The sequence below is a fragment of the Chelonoidis abingdonii genome, chromosome 4 (assembly GCF_003597395.2).
Source record: "Chelonoidis abingdonii isolate Lonesome George chromosome 4, CheloAbing_2.0, whole genome shotgun sequence".
Taxonomy (NCBI): domain Eukaryota; kingdom Metazoa; phylum Chordata; order Testudines; family Testudinidae; genus Chelonoidis; species Chelonoidis abingdonii.
Window position 1 is genome coordinate 124,232,402 of NC_133772.1, and position 25,386 is coordinate 124,257,787.

Consider the following 25,386-nt stretch of genomic DNA (forward strand, 5'->3'; position numbering starts at 1 on the left):
TCTACCAGTGCCGTTGCATTTAAGCACATGAAAGAACGTTAGCTTGTAAAACCACAAAAAGAACTGATTTTAAAAAAGAAAAAAAAAAGCAGGATCAAAAGATGTGTGCACAATAAACTGAAAGCAAGCCTACTCTTCAGACATATGCATATATCATTAATGTTCTCTTCGAACACACAACTGTAATTTCTACAAGACCGGGCCAAGTCTGTTTGTAAGATGCCACGTACAACATTGTACAACAGATTATAAAATAAGAAAGATTTAAGGTGGTCTAGAGCGGTGCACCTTGGAAAGTCCCTAAGGATCTTCATACAACAACGAGCACCCTGCACATCTCCTGTTGAGGCATCTAACGTAGGTTCTGCTGTTCTCTGGTTTGTCCACCAAGCATCTGAAACATACCAGAATGAACACGCACAAGATGGAAAATTTTAATAGCCAGGTGCTTGCAGAGTTTTAACTGTGGATGGGTATGAGTTCTATTCACAGGCGTGATGCTGCACACACTTACGTGCATGCTTAACTTGTCTACTGTGAGTGCTTCTGTTGATTTCAGTGGGACTAGGAACAGCAGTAAAATTAAGCACACACACAACTGTTTGCAGGATCAGGGTCCAAATTATGTGAAATACTACTTGGTCCAAGATCCATGGTGAATGAGTAGCTGCGCTTCTCTCTAAAAGCAGTAGGTGCTTTGAGTCTAGAACTTCAATTACTAAGAAAAGGAAAGGAAAGAAAAGAAGGAAAGACAAAACTAGACAAAAGATGCAGTTCCAGATTGACACTTTCCACAGCAGCCTATCACCTCTTACATAAAAAAGGCAGCATTAAAGATTCTGTTCAATTAGATCTGAAACCCCTAATCCCTGCAGAGGTGCAGAAATCTAAACCGATCCATCTTCAGATCATCTAGCTAGGAAGACAGTAAGCAAGAAGCATACAAGTGGGCCAAGCTGGTTAGTTCTCTACATTTCTATTGTCCTTGCAGTTGGAACTGTAAGGACAAACTCAGAAAATAAAAAGACAATCTTCCCCATCAGTAAGCACCAGCCATGACCCAAGAATATAAATGAGCCTGTAAGGCTCACACATGTATTTTGAGCACAGTGTCATCAGGCAAAATGCCTTCTGTATGACAGTTATTTGTGTCGTCAAATGAAGATAGGCAGGTTTTCAGAATGGAAGCAAAGCACATATTGTACACAAGTCAGACAGATGGCATTAGGACACACACCCATCAAGGAGCAATCTGAATTTCTTCCTCCATGAACAAAGAATACCAAATTCAACATTCTAATAGTTTACTCTGTCCAGAAATTCAGTGCTTATGAGATTGCTTTAACTGGCTCTTTAAGGATGAAGGGATAGCAAGTACATTTCAACCACACAATCTGTAGTTTCATCCAACATTATGTGGACCTGAGGATCAGATTGTTTGAAAAAGTAAATTCTCTGTCTTCTAGTGAGAGCCATGGAAGGTAAACATTTCTAAACTGTTCAGGATTTGGAAGAGTTCCACCTTCCTTTGTATATTGGCATAAAAAAGTCCTTGAAAAATGAAGCCTTCTCAAGAGGAATATCAGCTCCAGTCACAAGTAAGTCAAAGGCTAGCATAAAATTTCTGATGGTCTCTGCTGAGATAAATAAAGAGTTTGTGCTTGTCAGCTGGAATCTGAACCCTCCTTCTTCCTGATCCTTTCAGTATCCTTCTCCAACTGTTCCTTGCATTTGACATGATCATCCAAAGGTTTATTTTCAAGTAGAATCAATGCCATGGCAATGAAAGTGAGAGAAAATGTTTACCATCATCAGTGTGAAAATGTTTAGGTTGCAACTGCAGCCCATTTACCTCCATTTGATAGAGGGGATCTTATTAGAATATGTCAATTTCACTTGATTTCTTCATCCAACCAGCAAAATTAGGTAAATGAATGACAGAGGCATGAGGGACATGCAGAGTGTGAGCTGCTAAGTTGCAGCAAATGCAAAATACCAAGACTATGCTTCCAAGGTGTTACAAATCCACGTGCTGAAGAAAGCAATAAGTACTAGAGATAAACCACACGCATGCTGAACTTACATTAGGAACTTTGGTCCTTCAGCATAAACCAGGCCTTAAGCTAAAGGTCTCCTTTAGGGCACAATAGTAGCTACTGGAGGGGCAGAGGGAACAGGCAAGCATAGAGAATTAATTTCCAATAAATAGAATTTGTTTAATTTTTTTCTGCAGAACATTGGTGATTTTTCTGTATTCTGTGGAGAATACACATGTTTGGCAAAATTCCATGAATTTCTATTGGACCTGCCTGCAACCCCCCACATGCTGTGTTTAAAAATAAAAATCACATCTGAGTGAAAATCGGGATCTGGTCACTCAAAAGACACATCAACGGCAAATGTAAGATTTAGCAAAAGAAGAAATGCTATTTCCTCTAAATGTTTAAAAATCTAGTTTTGTTTCAATTTTTTTTAAATGCTCCTGGTACATGCTACAATATACTGTGTTTCACAGTGAGGCTCAATTGGATTTGTTGCGTCATGCTCATCTTTGGAAATAATTTGGATTATCATTTGAATCAAACGAAGTCTTAATACCATCCCGTTCTCTTAACGGTGGACAGACCTTGTGTACTTCTATCTTTGTGACTTTTCTCGTCATTGCTCCTCATCTCAGTCTACTCCCATTCCATTTACCCTCATCTTCTTCCTAAAATGATTCTCTGTATAAATCGATTAACACACCCATTGTTGAAACATCTGTCTCCACATTTTTAGATGCCAAAACTCCTCTAACTTGACCTGACATCTAGTGGTGACAGAATCCAAAATTGTGACCTTTACCCAACGACAGTCTATCCTGAGCAGGGAAAGCCTGTATGCTATGGGTGAATCTTTCATGCTTGGAAAGTGGGAGGAGGGAAGAGGAGTAGTGAAGACAAAGACTGTAGCTCTGACCCCTCTGATTAAGGAGATATCAGAATGGTCTTTTGTGACCACCTCTGTGGTACTTTTGATGTTCTCCTGGATGCTAGAGTAATGGACAAACACTAAATTTGTTCTAAGGCAAAGAAGGGTTTTCTCCATTTCACTTTCCACTCCACGGGAGGGGGGACTGGGACAGGCCATACTCACTAAGATTTCCAAAAGTGCAGAATCCAAACTCTCTGCTGGTAACGTAGATGTTATCTGGCACTAAATGCTCCTTCCTCTGAACAGGAAGTACATCATCAGCTTGAGTCTACCCTTTGTTTCTCAGTTCCAAAGGCTGTATATGGTATTCCCAATGTAGTTCTACTGTATCCTTATTCAGTTAGGACTGTGCTGACCCAGAAACATTTGGAATTCATTTCAGGTTTGGGAATTCAGTCTATCAAAGTCAACTGAATCCAGGCTTTCAGATTGTTAGCCGCCCTTCTCCCCTCCTGGGCAAATTTCTACTCTGCATCTTTTATTGCCCTTTGTTTTATGATCCCTTTGATATAAATGCAGTTTAGCCTTGGTGTACAATAGTGATGTGAGTCATCAAAAGCAGTAATGAGCTATGGGCTTCATTTGTACATTACAAGTCTTCAAGGAGCTGAAAGCTGGCATGTTGGTGCGCACAGTAGAGTCCGCCAGCTCTGGAGAAAACAGCCTTTGAAAACCTTTAAACAGATTGGAGGGGGAGGGAAACACACAGAAGTCAGTCACTTGCAAAATCCAGAGCTGGTCTACACTAGGGGAGGGGATCGATCTAAGATACGCAACTTCAGCTAAGTGAATAGCGCAGCTGAAGTCGAAGTATCTTAGATCAAGTTACCTACCATCCTCACGGCGCGGGATCAATGTCCGCAGCTCCCCCTGTCGACTCCGCTACCGCCATTCACATTGGTGGAGTTCCGCAGTCGACAGGAGCGCGTTCGGGGATCGATATATCGCGTCTAGATGAGACGCGATATATCGATCCCTGAGAAATCAATTGCTACCCGTTGATACGGCCGGTAGGGAAGACGTATCCTCAGTCTCACTCTTTCCCCTTAGCTGAAGATGCTACAGAATCCATTGTCAGAAATCAAGGAAACAGATGCAAAAGATTTACTATAGCTTATCTGCCAAGGAGACACTTAATGATTTTATCTGCAAAGAAAACTCAGCCAGGACTGTATTTTATATATGTATGAAAAGGCTCTTTCCTGACAGCAATGTCTGGGAGTGACTCTAATTTAAGATATAGCAGCTTTGGTATAACACAAGTAATCAGAGAGACTAAAATACAGCAAGCAGATTGGCTCAGCACTTAGTGGTGTGTCACTCCACCCGGAAGGATCCCAGAGTTCAGACCTTGGTGTGTCTGGGGTCCAGTCACAAGCATAACTTAGTTCTAAAGTTTCCCATGTATTCCCCTCTCAGCTATGCATGCGTGTGACAGTGACAGCTCACAAGCCTCCATTAGCTAGGAAAACAAATATCACCCAGAAGTCACAAGGTGAGCTCCAGTTGCCACCAAGTGACATTGGTAATAAGAGTCACTGCATTGGAGAGCAAGGGTAGAGAAACTTCCTGTAGGAAATCTATGAGGAAGATATTAGCTTATGAGGTTGACCACAGATTGGTCCTTTTTAATCACCCGGGGCTTGGAGAGAAGGAGCGCACACACACACACCCCTAATAATTGGGCTCACCATTTTACATTATGGTGAGCTCAACTGTAAGGAGTGAGTGAAAATTCAGAAAGCGTCACAATCTCCTATGACAAATAGTAATGGAAAAGATGCAAAAGGGAGACAAAGATTAAATTAATCCAAACAAAGAGTCCTACTGATATAATTCAAGGACTGTGTTCAGATCTTGTCTGGCAAACAAGAGAAGCGTGGGACTGGAAATTAATGGACCAAAACTGGTTTGTCAGAAATTACGCCTAATTGGTGAATCAAATAATGAGGGGATGGGCTATTCCACTCATCACTCCCTCTTGGAATGCTTAAAGAGAGACTGGGGGTAAAGGGGGGGGGGAGAGAGAAATTAGATGCTGGCTAAATGGAAAACAGAAAAGGAAGGAGCAAGCTTCACTCTCACAGCTGCCAACCCCACCACCTTCTGGGACTCCAGGTTCTACCATGACACTGTCGGGCGTTTATTGCCCTGATCCTGGGAAATGTCCTGACCAGACCAGGCAAGAAAGAGAGACACCCAGATGACATGGGCACCTTCACCAACTCTGGCTAAATCCCAAATAGCACTTGGGATGTCAGACTTCGTCTCACCCCCCCCCTCCCCCACTCCCACACACTATGTGTTTCTTCTCCTTCTCCACATTATTTCTTCTCTTTTCTATCCTTCTCCTTTTGCCTTCTGTCTAAAAAGAGCCTGGCCAAGCCAGCCAAGGCTTTACACTTTGCAACATTGCACTAGGTCTGGGATCAGAGAGAAGCAGTTAAGAACAAATGCCATAAGCAACCCCATGCAAGTACAAGTTGCAAGCTCTGAGAGTGGCTAATAAGACCCATGCCCGTGTTTTTCCAGCAGCATAGCTGCAAGTAGCAGTCAACACCAAAGACAGAAGCTGCATTTAATATCTTTGCTGTTCTTTTCTTTCCCTTCTTGTCTGTGTTCGTCTTGTTTTGTTTTCTAGATGAGACTGGGCTTGAACAACAACAGTTCCAGCCTATTTCCTCTAACTTCTTTTCTTTCCCCCCAACAGGATAGTTATTACTATCTTTAACAGAGTCAAAGACCATCATGTAGGGTGGGGCTCTTTCTAAAAACTCTCTCCAGCTACAGAGAAAGGGAACCAGAGTGTTAAAATGAAACCCAGAATTCACACTTAACATTTCAAATGTTTTAACCATTTTCCTTCTTTTTTCTGTATGTTTAAGAAAAGGTTCAAAAGAATTTTTAATTGTGTTTGTCATGGTATTAAGCAGGCTGAGGTCTCTGTATACCAAAACTTGTTTAAATGTGTTTAATGTTGGGCCGTGACAGGCTTATGTTAACATCTTCAACTCTTTGGGCCCATTTATTTCATCAAAATTAGTACCACACACACTCCTTCATGTCTCTTTAAAGCATTTGAAAGAGTAAGACTCATCTCATCATCCCTCTATCCCTGCCAAAAAGCTCTCTGTCTTCCACATGCAAAGCTAACAACTATTCAGCACTTGTTGCTCCCGATAATAGAGGGAAAAGGGCAGGGAGTGAGAATTGGCTGAATATAAACCTCTCTTTGTGACAGGAGCACCAGCCTGATCCCATTGCAAAGGGCAAACACAAACCAAGCCACAGCAGACTGTAAGGAAAAGGAGTGAAGAGTTCACTAACAGGATTCTTTTTGTTCCTCTCCCCCCCTCCACCATCTTCCACAGTGCCGAATTAACTTGTGCCATTCTCCATTAAAGTTCTGCTGCAGCAGCAAGAAGTCTGAGAAAGGAAATCTGCTATGGTGTGGAGATTTCCCCTCCTCTCCACACCCTCCCCCTTCCCGACTGCCTGACTAGAGGAGTGACTATCTCTGCACTGATAAAAACACTTGACACCAGTCATCAAAAGAAACTCGCCCAACAGGAATGAAATGCAGCTTGAAAATATCACTGCTTCACTCTTCGTAGATTCAAGGAAATTCAGGACAGTGATGCCCTATCGCAGTGGTCCCCAACGTGGTGCCCGTGGGTGCCATGGTGCCTGCCGGGGCATTTATGTGCGCCCACCTAGTGCCCAGAAAGGGATCTGCCAGGGCCAGAGAGCTCAGGATCTAGGCACGGTGTTCTCTGTTCCCAGCAGGTGCAGGGCCTGCCTAGTTCCCAGCAGAGGAGAGAAGCTGCGGCCTCACCCCTGCCAGGGACAGAGAACTGTGGGGCTGCAGGCTGCGGGCACCGGTGTTCTAGGTCTGTGGCAGGTGTGGGGCCGCGGCTTAAGCCGGAGAAAAGCCGTGTCCTTGCGCCTGCCGGAGACAGAGAACTCTGGGGCTGCAGGTGCTGGTGTTCTCGGTCCCCAGCAAGCGCAGGGCTCACCTAGAGCCCAGCAGAGAAGAGAATCTGGGGCCCCGTGCCTGATGGGGACAGAATACTCCAGGGCTGCAGGCACCGGTGTTCTCTATCCTCGTGGCTTTTCTCCAGCTTCTCTCTGGATTTATATGTTATGTAATATTAATTTTTTTTTGTATTATTTAATGTACAAATACAAAATAAGCCTTGAAAAATTGTTGGCACCCACCACACTCTTCTGAAAACATGAATGTGCTACTGGTCACAAAAAGGCTGGGGACCACTGCCCTATTGGGACTTCAAGCCCATTCTTGCACTAATGCAGGACTGATCCCTACAGTATATTTTCTACTAGTGTTTTGCTCAGTCTAGTTTTAAGTGGCACACTTATAGCAGTTAAGAAGTATAATACACACAGCCTCATCCGTGATGCGTTCCAAAAATCCCAGAAGCAGTATACCTAGTAGCAAAATCCAGTCCAAATAACTAATATATAGGACCTGGCATCTTTTTAATATTTACTGGAATTTTGGGGATGAAGTAGAGCACTGTTAGGATGATTTGCAGCAAAATACATAGTTATCATAGGGCACAGGTACTACTAATTCATACCACTAGAGGATGCCTGCTGCCTGTCAGCTCCCATGTTTCTGTCTACCGAAAGCATTCCTATTGCCCCCATCACTGGGCTATCTAGACATAAAACAGACATGTCAGTTAGCTCTTTCATGATCACCATACAAACACCATCCTGGTAACAAATCATCTTGCTGAAAAAAATGAGATTTTGCATACTTGAACTGGAAGCTGTTCCTCTTCTGCCCGAAAGAAACAAAACTGCCAAGCACCTCCACGTCTACAAGCAGATCTACTCAAGTCAACCAGAAGACTTGAACAAGGACAACAACAGAACAAGCAGTAATAGTCTCAAATTGCAGTCTCAAGGGGAGGTCTAAGCTGGATATTAGGAAAAACTTTTTCACTAGGAGGGTGGTGAAGTACTGGAATGGGTTACCTAGGGAAGTGGTGGAATCTCCTTCTTTAGAGGTTTTTAAGGTCAGGCTTGACAAAGCCCTGGCTGGGATGATTTAGTTGGGGACTGGTCCTGCTTTGAGCAGGGGGTTGGACTTGATGACCTCCTGAGGTCCCTTCCAACCCGGATAGTATATGATTCTATGACTGCATTCCAGGCCTTCCCTAGGCAGATTCTATTCCACCACCAGCTTGCTTGGCAAGTCCCACACAATGCTTTGATGCGAGCCTCTGAACAGAGCTCTTTGTCTGTCACCAATACCAGACATAAAACTACAGTTGTGCCAGAAACCAAGCCAGCACTAATAAGAAAGCAGCTTCCCATTCTCATTCTTCTGTTCCTATCATAAACATACAGCTAAGGGTAGCATAAAATCCCACCTGACCAAAAGGACCAATAAGGAAAGGAGATACTTTCAAATCTGAGAGGTGGGGGGGTTGTTTGTGCTCTTTTGTGTGTGTTCCCTCTTGAGAAAAAGAGAGAGACCAAGCAGGTAATCCAGCTCCTACTGAAATGATACATCTAAAATTACAGAAATTGTAAGTAATAGCAAGGAAATGCATTAGATTATCTTTTGGTTTAGCTTGTGAATTCTCCCTATGCCAAGATGGAGGTTTATTCCTGGTTTGTAACTTTGAAGTTGAGCCTAGAGGGGAATCCTCTGTGTTTTAAATCTTTTTAATACCCTGTAAAATTACCTTCCATCCTGATTTTACAGAGGTGCTTCTTTTACTTTTTTTTTTTTTTTAAATAAATTTCTTCTTTTAAGAACCAAGGGTCTGGTCTCTGCTTACCTTGTTAACCTATTTGGTTGGTATATTATTCTCAAGCCTCCTCAAGAAAGGGGGTGAAGGGGTTTGGGGGGATATTTTGGAGGAATAAGGCTCCAAGTGCCCCCCCCCCGAATGTTTGTTTAAATCACTTGGTGGTGGCAGCAATACCATCCAAGGACAAGGATAGGAATTTGTGCCTTGAGGAAGTTTTTAACCTAAGCTGGTGGAATATAAGCTTAGCGGTCTTTTATGTGAGTCCCCACACCTGTACTCCAGAGCTCAGACAGTTCCAGTCAATAATATTTCGATATGGAATCCCATGCTCAACAGATTGTTATCTGGCATTTTCTTGCATTGATACCAGTAATGGTTACTTTACATCTCTAGCACTATCTGTCATAGGGTCCCAAAGCACTTTACACACTTCATTAAGTTAAGCATCACAACATCTCTGTAAAGCAGGTATTATCTCTAAGGAGCAGATGGGGAAAGCACTAAGGACTAGTCTACACTGGCAACATTAAACCGCTGCCACTTGTGTGGTCACGGCAGAGCGCTGGCAGAGAGCTCTCCCAGAGCTCTAAAAAAATCCACCTGGTGTACGGTCTACACTGGCGCTTTACAGCGCTGAAACTTACAGTACTTACGGGGGCGTTTTTTCATAGTCGGAGCAAGAAAGTTGCAGCACCGCAAAGTGCCAGTGTAGACAAGCCCTTAGGGACTTGCTCAAGCTAAAGCTGGGGAAAGAACCTAGATCTCCTGACTCTCAGCCCTGTGCTTCAACCCCTAAGAATAAGGGGGTCCTGGTCCATGACTAGAGCTCCTCAGCACTCCAGTAATATAAGTAAATAATAACGATTAACCTTCCGCCTTATAATGAAGCAATCCTGCCCCCATTAATTCAAGAGAACTGTGACCAAAGCTGCCTGCCACAGCCTTCTCAGTAATCTTCCCCCCAAAAAGGGAATAACTGGTGAGACTATTAGCATCAAGAGATGGTCTCCTAAACAATGTGATGAAGTGACACAGAGGTTATGAAGGAGGACTTTAGACTGGGTTTGCAGAACAGCACTGAAGTTTTTGGTCTGGGTCCTTGGCAATCTCCACTTGACTCAGTTATTTAAACCCCTTCCATTGGCTCCTATTCCTTTGCATACCCAATTGAAAGTTCTGATCTTAGCATTTCAGGTCTTTCATTTTCAAATGGTGTCCTGTTTGTGTAACTTGATTTCACTATACACACCTACACAGGGCTTGTGCTCAGTTTATTACTTGGCTGTGATGGGAGGAGGAGGGAAGGACACACACTGCTCTTATGAGCACCTCCTGTCAGTGGCGGTGCAATCCTGCACTCTTTCCTTTTTCTGTTCCTGGTGTTCCATGCTGGCGGTTGCCTTCATCAGGTGGGTTTTTAGTGACTCGGCCCTTCGGCTAAGTCACACATAGACTAAAGACAAACACATGAAGGAACCCCCTTCTGGATAACATAGTCCAACAAACAAGTGGCCCTCTCCGAGGTCTTCAGCCCAATCTCTGGGCCTGTTTAAACTCTAGTCCCTTTCTTGGGCTCCAAAACCAAACTTGCCACCTTCTCAGGGCTTTGGTCACTTTGCCAGTGGGGGACCCAGGCCCGCCGACTACTCCAGGTCCCAACCCAGGGACCCTACAATTATCAGCCACATGCTTCTTTCTTTACTAGTTGCTATTGCTGCATTCTCTGACCTGCTTCATACACTGTCCCATCACCTTGTGTTCTCTTGTTAAAACAGGTTATCATCCAGGCCTCCTCGCCTGGAGAGTTTCTCAGTCTCTCCAGCCTCTTTACTTAGAGACTTTATAATAGACTCTGTCCCTTTCAGTCAGGGTTCCCTCTCCCAGGCCTCTGTGCCTGGAAAGCTTCACAGTACTATCCCTGCTTGAGCAGGGTTTCTCCCCAGTTTTGTTAACTGTGGAGTCTCACAGCCTTCCAGTCCTCCTTCACCCTTCTGGTCCCAGCCAGCTACTCCCCTGTTCAAGCCCTGTAGCTCCTTTTAACGGAGCCTGCTGGGCTCTGATTGGTTGCCTCCCTGCAGTTTTTCTAGGTAGACCTGGAGGACCTACCTTCACTGCTTTTTCCTGGGGTGGAGTTGGTAGGACGGCAGGGCCTCCAATAGCGGCCTCAAAGGACCTGATACACCCCATCACATTGCCCTTAGTGGCTTTCTAAAATGTTTGGGCCATCATTTAAAAGTTTGCCACAGTGCATCTCTGGCCATATTTTTCCTTTCAGTGAAATTCACTATCTGCTGAGAATCATGCTGCTAAATTGTTGCTCCAAGATAAATCCTAGCTAAAAACTTTTTTTAAATGTATATATAGCTGTTAATTTGTCTTGTTCTTTTATATACGCGGCTTTAGTGACTGCAGGAAGTACTTTACTGAATCTGTCCTGTAGGGGTGTAGGAACAACTGTTCCTGTCATCATACCAAATGGAGAGTTTAGTTTGTCATTAGGACCCCTGGATGAATGCAGCAAGCTGTTTCTGGTGGGGAAGTGGATAAGTGCTTTAGGCTTGTTTGCAGATTCAGAAAGGCAACTGGTGATTTTGAGCACTGTAGGCAGAATAATCCATGTCACCCAAATCCAAAAAAGCTTCTTGCCAGTGGTTTCTTCTGAGGTCAGAAATGCTCTTGTGGATTAGGAACATCAGCAGAACAAATCCTGAGATTAGCAGAGAAGAAAAGTTGAACTGAAAACATGTGACACAGGAGGATTACAGCTCTGAGGAAGCACAGCAAGTTATAGGGAAATATAAGCTGCTGAACATAACATGATGCTGAGACTCATTTCACTGGCTTCCATTTCTGTCAAAAAACAGCATTTGCTTATATACAATAATTAAATCACAGCACCAGAAAGGTTGGGCAAATTAGGGATGTGGATCAGAAAAGCAATCTAAATCTTGGGTGCCGTAGTCAAAGCTTCTGCATTTGCAAATTTGGTTTAGAAAGAGCAGAAAAAAAGGTTTCCCTGGGAGATTTCTGATACTTCTTGATAGTAGCTATGTCAGAAATGCTGAAAGAAATGGCAGTTCCGTTGCAAAGTCAGGCCAGAAATGAACTGGGCAATCCCTCAGAATAGAGACTGTTATTTGGTTCTCAATAACGTGTATTAAAATACTGCAATACATAGGAGTGACTGCAGTCTGAGTGAGAGGTGGGAGGAGGGGACTCGACCTGTAATATCCAGGTATAATAGGGTCATGTAAGCACTCACTACAACTAAAATCATTCGATATTTGGAGGTCCATCTGGAAGAATACTGCTCACAATAAACAGTGACTATGCTGAAAAAAAATCAAGGAAACCTGGGATATTAAGATGAAGGAGAAGAGATGGAATAACCATTCAAGAGACGTTTTCACAAGAACACTAACCTAAACACATACTGCACTGGCTTCCACATTCAGTGGTGGCCCCATAAGAAGCAGTTTATGTTCATGTTATTTTGGGGTGGGCTGATCTCTGGCTCCATCCCCTGACCCTGAACTTTAAGGAAGTTCATTTCTGGACCAGAACTAGATAGGACTCATCTTTAGGAATCTGAGCTAAGTAGTGTTTTTCAGATACCAATGGGAATAGATGCTTTAGAATGTGCTGCTGTACTCCTTGATGGATCCCTACTGCCTCAGCAATAATTCTCCTCTAAATGGGGGTTCCAGTTGGTGAACAGATAGTTACAGCCATGCTTTCATCATTCTAATCACCTCTCTTTTACCAGCTGACAGCAGCGTGTGTGGTTTCCACATGTGCTTCCCAGTCCACAAAAAGACATACTGATGAGACAAATCTGTAAGCAAACCCAGAGAGCATCCAGTACGAATTTAAACAGAGTCTGATCATCAGCTGGCTGAATCTGTACAATCTTTATTACATGATAAAAATTGTAATTGGGTGAAGTGAGAGATGGCTGGAAGGAGAGAAAGTGCAAATGTATTTGGCATTTTTTTTTTTTAATTTCTCTCAAACTCATTAGGATCCCCTTTGTAAAAATAAGGAAATGCACTTCCGTTTCAGCTGATCAAAATTCCACCCTCCATCACATGGTATTACTTAGAGTTGCTCATAAATGCTGGGTGGCTAGCAATGTTGGATTTTTTTTTAAACTCAGAGAGAGTAGGAGAAGGAGGAGTGGTGCAAAGAACTGAAATACTCGGTTGGGGAGGGGGGAGACACAAAAGTATCACATGAACTCTGCTAACTTTCAGGAGAAAAGATGGATAAAACTTTGTACCTACAAACCCTAACACACTCCATTTAAAAAAATATAGAAGACTCTTAACAAGCTTGCACCCAGCGATGCCTACACTCCATGTGCTGAAATCTGAACGGATACAAATCGGAGTGCTCAATGTTCTATCTTGCTAAAATGAGTGTTCTTTATAGAAGGATGATATTAGCGCTCTATTAGGAAAAAATTGCTCCAGTCTGAACCCTTTATTTCCCATGAGATAAATGACAAATTTTTACCTTCAGAGGATGAATTCAAAGACATTTTTATCTGTCAGAATGTTTATGTATTAACATCACAATTCTACCAAGGTCCTTGCCTTGTGAATGTCAATACACAACTTGATCTACCTAGCTGACAGGTTTTTCATTTCTTAAATTAGCAGAATACTTATGGCCAAGACTGGAATTTACAATGATTTCATGATTTTGTCGTGTGTGTGTGTACACTGATATGTATGACAGAACAGATTACAACAAAACAATAGCCAAACCCAGAGCTTTTTAATTAGGATCTGTAGCGATGGGGGTCCCCTCACCCACGCTCCTGAGACAGGGAATAGGCTAGGAACCCTGCAGTCCCGGGCAGAGGCCCGGCCGCCTATCCCCGCCCCCAGGAAGTCAAGGGGCGGGACCGGAAGTTCAAGGCCCCCTCTGCCTGTTCCCGCCCCCAGGAAGTCAGGGGGCGGGACAGGAAGTATACACCCGTCCCAGCCCTCAATAGAAGGGGCGCCGGAGAGCAAGTGGGTGCACACGAGCTCCCGCTGGCCGGCTACCCGACGCATCGGTATCGGAGGGTCTGGCCTGACTCCCTGGGCCACACCACGAGCAGCAGGGCAGCGACCTATCGGACGCTCGCCTGCGGACGAGCTGACAGCACCCTCGAACCCCGGACGGTGGTTGACTGACGGACCGCCTGGCCCCGTACCGCGAGGACTGGACCGGACCGCCTGACCCCAGTCCCGAGGACTGACCGGCCGCCCGAACCCGGCTGAGGACTGGATCGGGCCTGGACCCGAGACTGGACTGACCCCCTTGCCGAGCCAGCTGAGGAACCTAAGAATCTGGGAACCCATGGCACGACGCGCCCAGGCGAAGGCTAGAAGTACCGTATCCGGAGGGAGGTGAGAGCCGCGGGGCGGCGCCTTACTCAGGTGCCGCAGAAGGCCCGAGCGCGGAATGCGTCATGTGTGGCATCGAGTGCCGCCAGGATCCCACTGAACCATCGTCGTCAGTGTGTTCGGTGGACCCTGCACGCTCACCCGAGTCAGTGTGTTTCGGCGCCAGAATCCCCACTGACACGCTTAACGCGCGACCGCGGCACTGTCGCCCGGGCTGGAACGCAGTGGAGTGGGAGGGCCTGCGTTCCCCCTGCCACCCCTTAAGGGTGGCAGACTCCCCCCTTCCTTTACTTACCCCGATTGCCTCCAGTTGCCTATTGCTCTGCCCGGTCCCAAAGGGCCAGAGCCCCTGAACTGCTTGGTGCTCTGCCCGGTCCCAAAGGGCCAGAGCCCCTGAACTGCTTGGTGCTCTACCCGGCCCCAAAGGGCCAGAGCCCCTAACTGCTTACTGCTCTGCCCGGCCCCAAAGGGCCAGAGCCCCTAAACTGCTGATTGCTCTGCCCTGCCCCAAAGGGCCAGAGCCCCTAAACTACTTGTTGCTCTGTCCTGCACGAAAGGACCAGAGCCCCGAAAACTATTCATTCGCCGCTCGGCCCTACTCAAGGGCTCGGACTACCGACTTCATTCGCTCAGCCCCTGCGACCAGGAGCTGAGCCCCGGCCAAGGCCGTTACACGATCTCATGGTTGTTCTCTTTGAATGTGCTTGTTAATATAAGATGCATTATTAGCGTCGAATCCTTCCCTCAGACACATGCATGCAAATAAATTCTATCATAGACTTAATAGGACTTGCACATTCAGTAAAGTAGAGACACTAGGGAAGAAATGCTGGTCTTACAGAAGTCAATAGCAGATTTGCCCCAACTTCAACAGGGCCAAGATTCCAACCTTGATCTTCACAGACTTTACAAGAATAATAGTGTGGAATTTGGCCTGTTGTAATCCTACATATTGTGATCACTTTATGTTAAGAAAGGGGTTCACAAAAGTAATAAATTAACACACACACACAGTTAATTTAGTCTCCCCTTTCTCCCTCATTTCTTGAGGCAGCACACATGGTTATTAAGCACCAGTATAATTTATGCCACATTTTGCGGTGAAAATATACTCAAGACCGTATGTGATCAAGGAGCAATTTGAGAATTGTTTTCTAAAGGGAAAGGCTAGAGAGGATAGGTGAAAAGATCAAAGCTGCACATTCTCGCGTTCCAAATTACACATTTCAAGCTTGCATTCCTCACTTCCATTAAAAATAGAGTGCCAATGGGAAAAGATCACCAGAGGCACAACCCAATATAGGTCTGAGTAATAAGGTTACTTGGAAGTCTAGGTTTAGCCAAGTCTGGGACATTCCACAAAAATCTGCCTCTCCCCTCATCCATGTCCTTCGTGCTGCCATTTGGAGAGGGAAGTCGCAACAACTCCTTTGGCTATGTGTCCAGGCAATTTCTTAACTCTTGCTTTGGTGTCCCTTATGTTAGATGTCTATTTATGTCTCCTCAGACAGATGCACCAAATTCCAATTTTTTTTTTTTTAAAGATTTTTTAAATTTTAATTTTTTTTAAAAGCTTAGTTAAGTTTCAGAAAGGGCATTCGGACAGTACCTAATTGCTGTGTTTACAGTCACATTTTCCTACTAATCCTATTAATTTCCTCGTTAATCTTTTTTCTCTCCCCTCTTGCTGTTTGAAAGGCCCACAAAAACAGGAGAAACTAACTCCCTGTACAGGGGAGAAAGTGACAAAGTGGGGTCAAAGGTAGCAAGTAAACAAACAGGGAAGAATAGCAAGAAATGAGGGGCTAGCGGAGGAAAGGGGTGCTTGCCCTCCCCCTTAAATTCCTTTCATTTAAAGTAGTCTTGGCAGTAGCTACCACAGCAGTAGGTAAAACATTTTCAGAGAGAAACAGGATCTTTAAAGTGATGGTGCCCCTTCAACAGACACCAGATCCAGTTCCACTTATAAATTAACCTGGTAGAAGGCAGAAAGAATAAAATCAAAACAAAACTAACACAGTTGGACTGCCAAAAAGCACAGCTGGCCAGCTTTTAAGCTTTCTGACAGAGGAAGTTTGGTAAGTTACTGGTAGCCTGGGGTACATGAGGTCTACCACAATGTGGCTGTCTCCCTCTAGTACAGTGGTTCTCAACCTGCAGCCGGTTTGTGGCCCAGTCAGCACACAACTGGACTATATACAGAAGTTTATTGCCTCAAAAGCTAATGGACCTGGCTCTTAAGATCAAACAGTGGAGAATCAGGCTTTCAGATGCAGAGGTAGAAAGAGCTTATGCTCTTACATGTTTACCAGAGAGTATCTTTCACCAGGCTGTCAGACTATCAGCTAGTGTTTCTGATTCTCTCTCTCTCTACAGGTACGGCTACACTGCAAAAAAACCAAAAATGTATATTCTTAACTCGGGTTAGCTAACCAGGGCTAAAATGGCAGTGACGGCACAGCAACTCAGCTTTTAACTCGGGTTAGAAGCTTGTGTTCAGCTCCAGGCTGCCCTATAGACTTTGGCTCAAGCTGGTAATCCAAGTTAAAAGCCAAATTGCCAAGCCTTCACTGCTATTTTAACCTGAGTTAACGAATGCAGGTTATCTTAGGCCTCAACTGGAATATTGTGCCCAGTTCTGGATGCCACATTCCAGGAAGGATGTGGACAAATTAGAGAAAGTCCAGAGAGGAACAACAAAAATGACTAAAGGTCTAGAAAACATGACCAGTGAAGGAAGATTGAAAAAAATGAGTTTTGTTTAATCTGGAAAAGAGAAGGCTGATAACAGTTTTCAAATACATAAAAGGTTGTTACAAGGAGGAGCGAAAAAATTGTTCTTCTTAACCTCCGAGAATAAAAAGAAGCAATGGGCTTAAATTGCAGCAAGGGAGGTTTAGATTGGACATTACGAAAAACTTCCTAACCGTCAGGTGGTTAAACACTGAAATAAATTGCCTAGGGAGGTTGTGGAATCTCCGTCATTGGAGATTTTTAAGAGCAGGTTAGACAAACACCTGTCCAGGATGGCCTAGATCAGTAGTCACCAACCTGTCAATGGCAATCAACTGGTTGATCCTAGAGGATCTCCCAGTCGATTGTGATCTCTGGTGGCGAAGTGACCAGTGTGGCTACAGGGGCGGTGGGACAGGAGTCTTCCTCCACATGCTGCTCTTGCCTGCAAGCACCATCCCCGCAGCTCCCATTGGTCAAGAATGGGAAGTTGTGGCCAATGGGAGCTGCAGAGGCGGTGCTTGCAGAGAGGGGCAGCACACAGAGCCACATGCCGCCTGCCCCCCGCCCCCAGGGCCTCAGGGGTACATTGGCCCCTTTCGGGACTGGTATTGGGCTGGGGTAGGCAAGGAGCCTCCCTTAGTGGCAGCCACACTGCACCACCAACCGGGAGCCACCGGAAAGTGCTGCCTAGCGGGAGGCCGCACTCAACCCTCAACTCCCTCCCAGAGCCAGCACCCCAAGCCCCAGCCCTAACCCCCCTTCCAGAGCCAGCACCCTGTATCCCCTCCTGCATCCAAACTCCCTCCCAAAGCCTGCACCCAACACTCTGTCCCAGCCCAGAGCCCTCTCCTGAACCCAAACTCTCTCCAAGAGCTTGCACCCGTCACCCCCTCCTACACCTCAACCCGCTGCCCCAGGCTCAGCCCAGAGCCCTGTCCCATACTGTGAATCCCTCAGCCCCAGCCCAGAGCCCAAACCCCTTCCCGAACCCAGCCCAGCGAAAGTGAGTGAGGGTGAGGGAGAGCAAGTGACCAAGAGATGGGGGGATGGAGTGAGTGGGGCCTCACAGAAGGGCCAGGGTAGATCCTGCATTGCCCTTAAATTCAAAAAGTGATCTTGGGCATAAAAAGATTGGAGACCACTTGTCTAGATAATACTGAGTCCTGCCATGAGTTCAGGGAACTAGACAAGATGACCTCTTGAGGTCCCCAAATTAAGGACTTTTTTTTTCCAGCCATGTAGACACATCCTAAATCGGTGTGGGTCATTCATCAGAAAGGTGAGAGTTGTCGTCATCCTCTCTCCTCCAGACTATTGTCAATTTTGTCTTCTAATGTGACAACAGAACATGTTGCTAATCCAAGTCTGGTCCTCTCCCATAGAGACTAAAAATCATTATCTCTGTGGCATCTTCCATTTAATTTCTTTCACAGCCTCCATCATTGTAGTATCTGAGCACCCTGAAAAAATGGGCTGTTTTCCTGGGTGGACTGGAACTACCAATCTTTTGGTTAAGAGCTGAACACACCAGCCCATTACATTTAAGAGATATGTGAAATTAGCTGTTCTCAAACCAGTAGACGTGCTCACATTGCAAACCTCAGTGTCACCTCACTATGAGCAATTATCCCTTAAATCAGGATTAAGATACCTTGGTGGTGTAGCGTGGAAGAAGCTTTCACTGTACCTGCCAGCACTGTATCTGCTCTGTGGAGAGAGGATTTCTGTCAGGGTTGCCAACCCAATATCTAGACATTGTCACTTAAAATTTATAAAGCATAAAAAGGGAGCCTGCTTTGTAACAAACCTCCATTCAGTTCGTTAATTGGCAGCCCACACTTACTGCTAGTCTAAACAAAACATCCTGAGCCCTTTTGTGCACGCACACTTGTAACTTTCCAGCCAAATTCCATTTTGCAATTTACAAATGCAAAGCTCTTTTCTTATTAAAAAAATCAGGAGAGAGAAGCAGCTTCCACTTTAATTTACTGCAGGATTCTAATGGGCTATTGCTAGGATGGAGAACTTAAGAGACCTCTTACATATAACAAGGATCTTTAATGAACTGAGCTGCAGAAACAGGAACAGTGCACAACCCCAAATTCACCACCACCACCTCCCTAGCATTTCATACCTGTTCAAATGATTAGTGCAGAAAGATTGAATTGAAGACTACAGGTGACTGGGGAAAAAAGAGTTCCCATGAATCAGGTTTACATTGGACACAGCAGGTTTCTGCTCAACAGCAAGAAAACTGCTCCCCAGTGGGAGATGGTAAGCCAGTTTCCGAGGCTGGGTTCCTCTCAGTGGTGCTGGCAATGCAACAAAAACTATGCTACACTGAGCAATCCTTTACACAAGAACCTAACTATACTTGATGCCTGGCTGTCAATTTTCTGATTTTTCTGGTACTGGAGGGAGGAGATTAATAGATTCTCAGTTCAGAAAGGACCATTGTGATCAGCTGGTCTGACCTCCTGGATGGAACAGGCTATAGACTTCCCCAAAATAATTCCTAGAGTGTAGCTTTTAGAAAAACATCCAATCCTGATTTAAAAATGGCTAATGATGGAGAATCCACCATGACTCTAGGTAAATTGTTCCAATGGTTAATTACTCACTGCAAAAAATTTCCCCCTTCTTTCCAGTGTGTATTTCTCTAACTTCACCTTCCAGTCATTGGATTATGCAAGATTGGCAGGAGATTTGGATTGTTTCTACTGCTCTCTTTCCCTTTTGCTTTCTTGTCTCTTCTAACTCTGTCCCTCATCTCTAGCCAGCCCTTTTTGCCTAAACAGGAATGCTAAACCATCATCTTCCTTTTCTTCAGTCAGTTCAGTTATCAGCAGTCCTCAGTCCTCCTGACCAGTAGGCTACCCCCGCTAGCTGTCTAGAGACAGGAAACAACTGAGGTGTGACACCCAGCTGGCCCCTATTAAAGATGTTAGCACAGTTCCAATTGTTTCTGTCTATGTTTTTGTTAGGAGGAAATAATCCATTTGTCTGGGAAAGAATAGGGGAGTTGAATATGGATCTGTGGGTATAAAGCTTCAACCATATATTGCATTTATCAAGTTTTTCATGTCACGAACGAGCAGCAACTTATTTGGGTAGCAGAGGAGAAAAATCAGGAGCAGGATGCAAGAGGTACGATTGTGTGTCTTGCAGAAATAGCAGAGATAGAGATTCAGCTATCAGCAGGGTCTGGTGAGGATACACGTTGCAATAAAAATTTATCAGCTACAAAACAGGAAGTGTTACAGGATCTACATGCATGTGCTGAATTGCTAAACTTCAAGCTAAGTACGGAGGGGGAGAGAAAGTGACTGAAAAATAATGGAGGAGGCCTCCTCCATCTGAACTTCCTATCATGCAGTGACCTATAGTGTAATACACCAAGGGGTCAGGCAGGGCCGTCCCTAGCCATTTGGGCGCTCTACGCAGCTCCCCCCGCCCCCCGGGAGGGGGGGCTGTGTGGAGCCCCAGGCCTCCCCTCCCCAGGGTCTGGGAGGCAGGAGCTGTGGGGGGCCACTTTTGGGGGCCCCACAGGCCCAGAGTGACCTGGGGGATTAGCAGGGGGCTGGGAGCAGCCCGCTCTGCTTCCCTCGCCCCAGCCCCAGTCATGTCGCTCGGGGGAGGAAGTCTGGGGGAAGGGACTCATTGGCAGCGGCGGAAGCAGAGCAGCCCGGCCGCTGCCTGGTCTACTACGCCAGCTCCCAGCCATGGCACTCCGCTTCCCGCCGCCAGTGAGAGTGGGGGGTAGTCCTTTCCCCAACCAGAGCAATATGGCTGGGGCTGGGGGCAACGGAAGCAAAGCAGGCTGGGGCTGCGTCGCTCTGCTTCCTGCCATGCCGGGGAGCGGGGGGGCACTGGGGAAGAGGCGGAATGGGGGTCGGCCGTGGGCGAAGCGGGGGGGGGGGGAAGGGTAAGAGGCAGAGTGGAGACAGTTGTCCAGGGTTCCACACCCCCCTAGGGACGGCCCTGCTCCTTGTAATGGGCACAGCCCACAGGCAGGGCCGGCCGAGGGATAGGGCTGGTTGCTGGGGCTGGTGCTGGTGCTGCCGCACGTATGCAGCACTCAGCTGCTTACAGCACCATGAGATTTGAGGCAATTTGGTGCCCCAAATTTCATGGTGCCCTATGCAGCTGCATATGCCTAGGGACGGCCCTGGAGTCAGCTTCTTGCTTGGTTACCCGTACTGAGAATGCTCTTCAGCGCTGACCTCCGAGGGCCTTTGTTCCATGTAACATTTGAATGGCAAAGTGCTAGGGTTATAAACGATCTAACTGTACAGCTCTCAAACTGATGAAATGTGCTCAGAGGCATCAAGATTTCAAGTTTATTATTAAAGGAAATGCTTATTTTCTGTCCTTCTACAACAGTAAGCATTTTCATTAGGTTTAACAGACTGCCTCACTTTAAACTGCAGTGTCTGCATTAGGGGCTCTGTGCTTCGATCTCATGAAGGCTCCAATCCAGAAAAGCATGTAAGCATATGCTTAAACCCAACGACATCAATGAGACATAAGCACGTACTTAAAGGTAAGCATGTGTATAAGTGCCTTGCTGAATCGGGATGGACTGCTGAATTGCGGCCTCAAAGCAATGTTGAGTTACTCTAGCTTACTGCATATATTTTAAAAAATTGTTGACTGGACAGCTCATGCCTGCTGCTATACTTATGCAAAACCAAATGACTAAAGTCATACGAAAAGGACCAGCTGCCAGCAAAACTTGGCTTCTATTTGAATTCTTGGGAAACAAGGCTGGAGTTCTCTCATTCATCAGCAAAATGCAACACTTCTAATAGGATGTGTGAAAAGTATAATTTGTTCACCACTCTTCCTACCAGTATAAAACCGTAGGACGGAAACTTCCCATCAAACAAGGCAGCTATTCAACATACTGCTGAAAAGTCAGAGAAAAAAATGAAGCCAAAGGGATGAAAATGGAACATCCCTCAGCCAAGAATTTTAAAAATAAATAAATAAAATCAGTTCTCACTTTTGTACCTCTCCACATAGAGCCCTACATTATAATTAAGGCTACGATTTTGTCATGGAGGTCACGGAATCTGACTTCCAAAGATCTCAGAGACTTTAGCCCCAGTGGGCTGGGAACTGCAGGGAGCTGTGAGGTATGCCCATCGCATGAGGCAGTGGGCCCCCAAGCTCCGAGCTGCCATGGACAATGGGGATACCCCGGCTGCTCCCTGGCTGCCGCAGTGGGGCAGGGAGACCCCGGCACCTCCCCCGCGGGGCAGCGGGATCATGGGGCTCTGAGCCCTGAACCTGTTGCACTCTAAATTTTCAGTTTCACAAATTAAGATTTTAAAAAAAGGAAGAAGTAGGTTTCACCATTGGTTTTGGCAGTTATATATTTTAATTTGTGCAAAAAGTGCCTTTTCCTAAAGTTCTGAGTGTTTCAAGCATAAATACACTGATTGACTATGCGCTGGTACTATGCCCTTTCAGACTTTGGAATAATAGTTTCCGTAGTAAATGGTTAGGAACATGCCCAGAGGAAATTACGGATATCAAATTGATTTTCAGAAGTTTACTTGCAATCTGCTAATCGTACACATTGTTAGTCCATATAATCACTTAGTCCTATCACCGTTACATAGGGCCTGGGAATGGGAGGACAGGAGGTTCTTTTTTTCCATGCACTTGTTGTATCTTGTCTTGCATTAGGCTCACTATGGCAAACCCCTGTGCCTGCGCAGATTTTACCACAGGTCTGTAGCCTTGCATTGTAAACTCTTTGGGGCGGGGTTTGTGTTTGCATAACTGCATGTTTGTATAGAATTTAGTACTATGAGACTTCACTACTCATCTGCATGCCACTGTAAGGTAAATTATGGTTATTGAGAGTAGTATGGAGAGAAGTATCAGAGAGGTAGCCATGTTAGTCTGGATCTGTAAAAGCAGCAAAGAATCCTGTGGCACCTTATAGACTAACAGACGTTTTGGAGCATGAGCTTTCGTGGGTGAATACCCACTACATCAGATGCATGAAGAGAAGCATCATCTTCAGAATCTGTTTGCAGTTCCAGAGCAATTCAAGATGTCTGCCTTCACAGACAAAGGGTAAAACTGGTAAGCGGGAAAAAATGAGGGGAGTTGCTTTTAAATGGGAGGATACAGTTTTGTTTTTAAACAGACAAAAAAAAAAAATGCACGGGCAGTAAGCGGGACATTTGAAAAGAAAGCCAAACAGATGCCTGAGTTTTTATTAATCCAAATAAAATGAAAGTTAAACTGTTGCATTTACCAACTGTAAAATCCCTCCTCCATCTTGATAATTTGGGTATTAATATAAAAAATACCATCTGAGAGAACTGCAAAAAGGGGTGGGATTCTCCTCACAATTCACCATAAATCCTCAAATAGTCAAAATGTTCATGGTTGGAACAGCAGTTAAACACTAAATAACACATTGTGCTTCCCATGCTGTCCAAGGAAACAAAACTTAACTGAAAAATCATCAGAAGTTCAAAACAAATCTGTGTTACTCAAACATTGCTGGCTCCCAAGTCCATACATAAAAATACTGACCAAACTGAGAGACAAAGAAGAACAAGAACATCTCCAAGAGAACAATGGTCATTTGTCATCTTTGCTGTAGGCGATCAGTGACTAACAGTTGTGAATGCCAACGAGGGGGATAAAAGAACAACCATATGAAAGATACCACAACACACAGTAGGGTATAAAAGGCAAGGAGATGGGACCAGGCTCTTTAAGAACCCCTTTTGTAAGACAAGTCAGATCCTGCTTGACAGAGGTTCTCAAACTGTGAGGCAGGACCCCAAAGAGGGCTGCGACCTTGTTTTTATGGGGTCGCCAGTGCTTGCTTAGACTTGCTGGGGCGAAAGCCCAAGCCTGAGTGCTTCAGTCCAGAGCAGCAGGGCTCAGGTTACAGGCCCCGTCTGGGGCTGAATCCCTTGGGCTTTGGCTTTGGCCCTGGCCCCCTGCACCTGGGGCGGAAGGGCTTTGGTTTTACCCCACTCTCCCCAGGGTGGCAGGACTTGGGAGAGCTCAGGCTTCAGTCCCCTCTCATGGGGTCCTGTAGTAATTTTTGTTATCAGAAGGGAGGGGGAGGAGTGTCACGGTGCAATGAAGTTTGAAAAATCCTGAACTAGGAAAATTAAGGGCCCAATCCTGCAAGTTCTCTATGAGCAGAACTCCCATTAAATCAGTACAATCCAGTGTGCAGAAGGCATGCAGGCTCAAATTGAATAGGCCCTGGCCTTCAAAGAGCTCTCGGGAGCAGATCCCAGGACAAAAGAGAACATGTGACATTCCTGAAAGGACTGGGGACCACAGATATTAAGCACCTTACTAACATTGTGCTAATACCATTCTAGTTAATAGCTTTTCTGATACGCTTAGAAAGAAGCTTCCTGAAGACTGTGGATAATTAGGAGGGCTTTTTCCACCTTTCCATAGCACAGCAGAAAAAAAACTGGGGAAGAAGAAACCTAAAAATCTAGATGCATGAAGATTTTCCAGAGGAAGGTATTTAAAAATAATATGCTGGTATCAAAACATTAAACCCCTCAACAACCAACACTGCAAAATCCAAAGCACTCCAAAAACTAAATGAAGTTCTCAAAATTTGCTACAATGGCTCAAATCACAAGAACACTAAGAAATAAAAATAAAGCAAATGAAAGTGGAAGTGTACATCACTTACAGGTATACCCTTGTTCTAAGAGAAGCAAACATACAAAGAACGACACTGGCTCAACAGAAACCTTTCTACTATTGGGTGTGGGAACTAAACCAGGAAAACCTTCCCAAAGCACTAATGGGGGATGGAGGAAAAGAGGAGAAAGCAATTTATTGTACTGTATTACACTGTTATAAAGTAAATCAGATCTGGAGAGCACAAAAGGACAACAGAGTTTATATATAGAATTTGGATCTCTGCTAATGACATAGAATGAGATCTATTTCTTTCTTGCATTTGATTCTGGGCACCTGGTTGCCCGAAAAATACTGGCAAACTAGCAAAGAGCAACAAAAATGAGCAAGAGGCCAGAGAGATCAATACACAAGGGAATGCTAGAAGAAGCAGAGTCATAAGAAAAGCCGTACTGAGTCAGACCAAAGGTCCATCTAGCCCAGTATCCTGTCTATCGACAGTGGCCAATGCTAGGTGCCCCAGAGGGAGTGAACCTAACAGGTAATGATCAAGTGATCTCTCTCCTGCCATCCATCTCCACCCTCTGACAAACAGAGACTAGGGACACCATTCAGATTTTCAGAGCTGCCTAAGAGATTCAGATGCCCAATTACCCAATTAATTTTAAACATGAACTGGGTATCTGAATTCCCCAGGCAGCTAGCTTTAAAACTCTCTGCCTCAATGTGTACCGCTACTCCAAGTGGTAACAAAAGGGCAATGTGGTGCTGGAAGATATAACAGAATACAAATATCTGAAAGCAATAAAGCCATAGTTGGAGATAGAAATTATACAGGGTGG

At 45.1% G+C, this 25,386-nt stretch overlaps 1 protein-coding gene across 8 annotated transcripts in view; it reads right to left on the reverse strand.

The window, feature by feature from the left end:
• The window catches only part of ITPK1 (inositol-tetrakisphosphate 1-kinase), a 237,205-nt gene that overhangs the window by 122,129 nt on the left and 89,690 nt on the right, over nucleotides 1–25,386 (reverse strand). Inside the window, exon 1 of one of the 8 annotated variants that reach the window (XM_075065655.1) lies at nucleotides 18,546–18,564. The exons of the other annotated variants lie outside the window; for them this stretch is intronic. The gene's annotated coding sequence lies outside the window, so the exon portion shown is untranslated. Of the gene's footprint in view, nucleotides 1–18,545; nucleotides 18,565–25,386 lie in introns of those variants that run through there. 8 annotated transcript variants of the gene reach the window in all.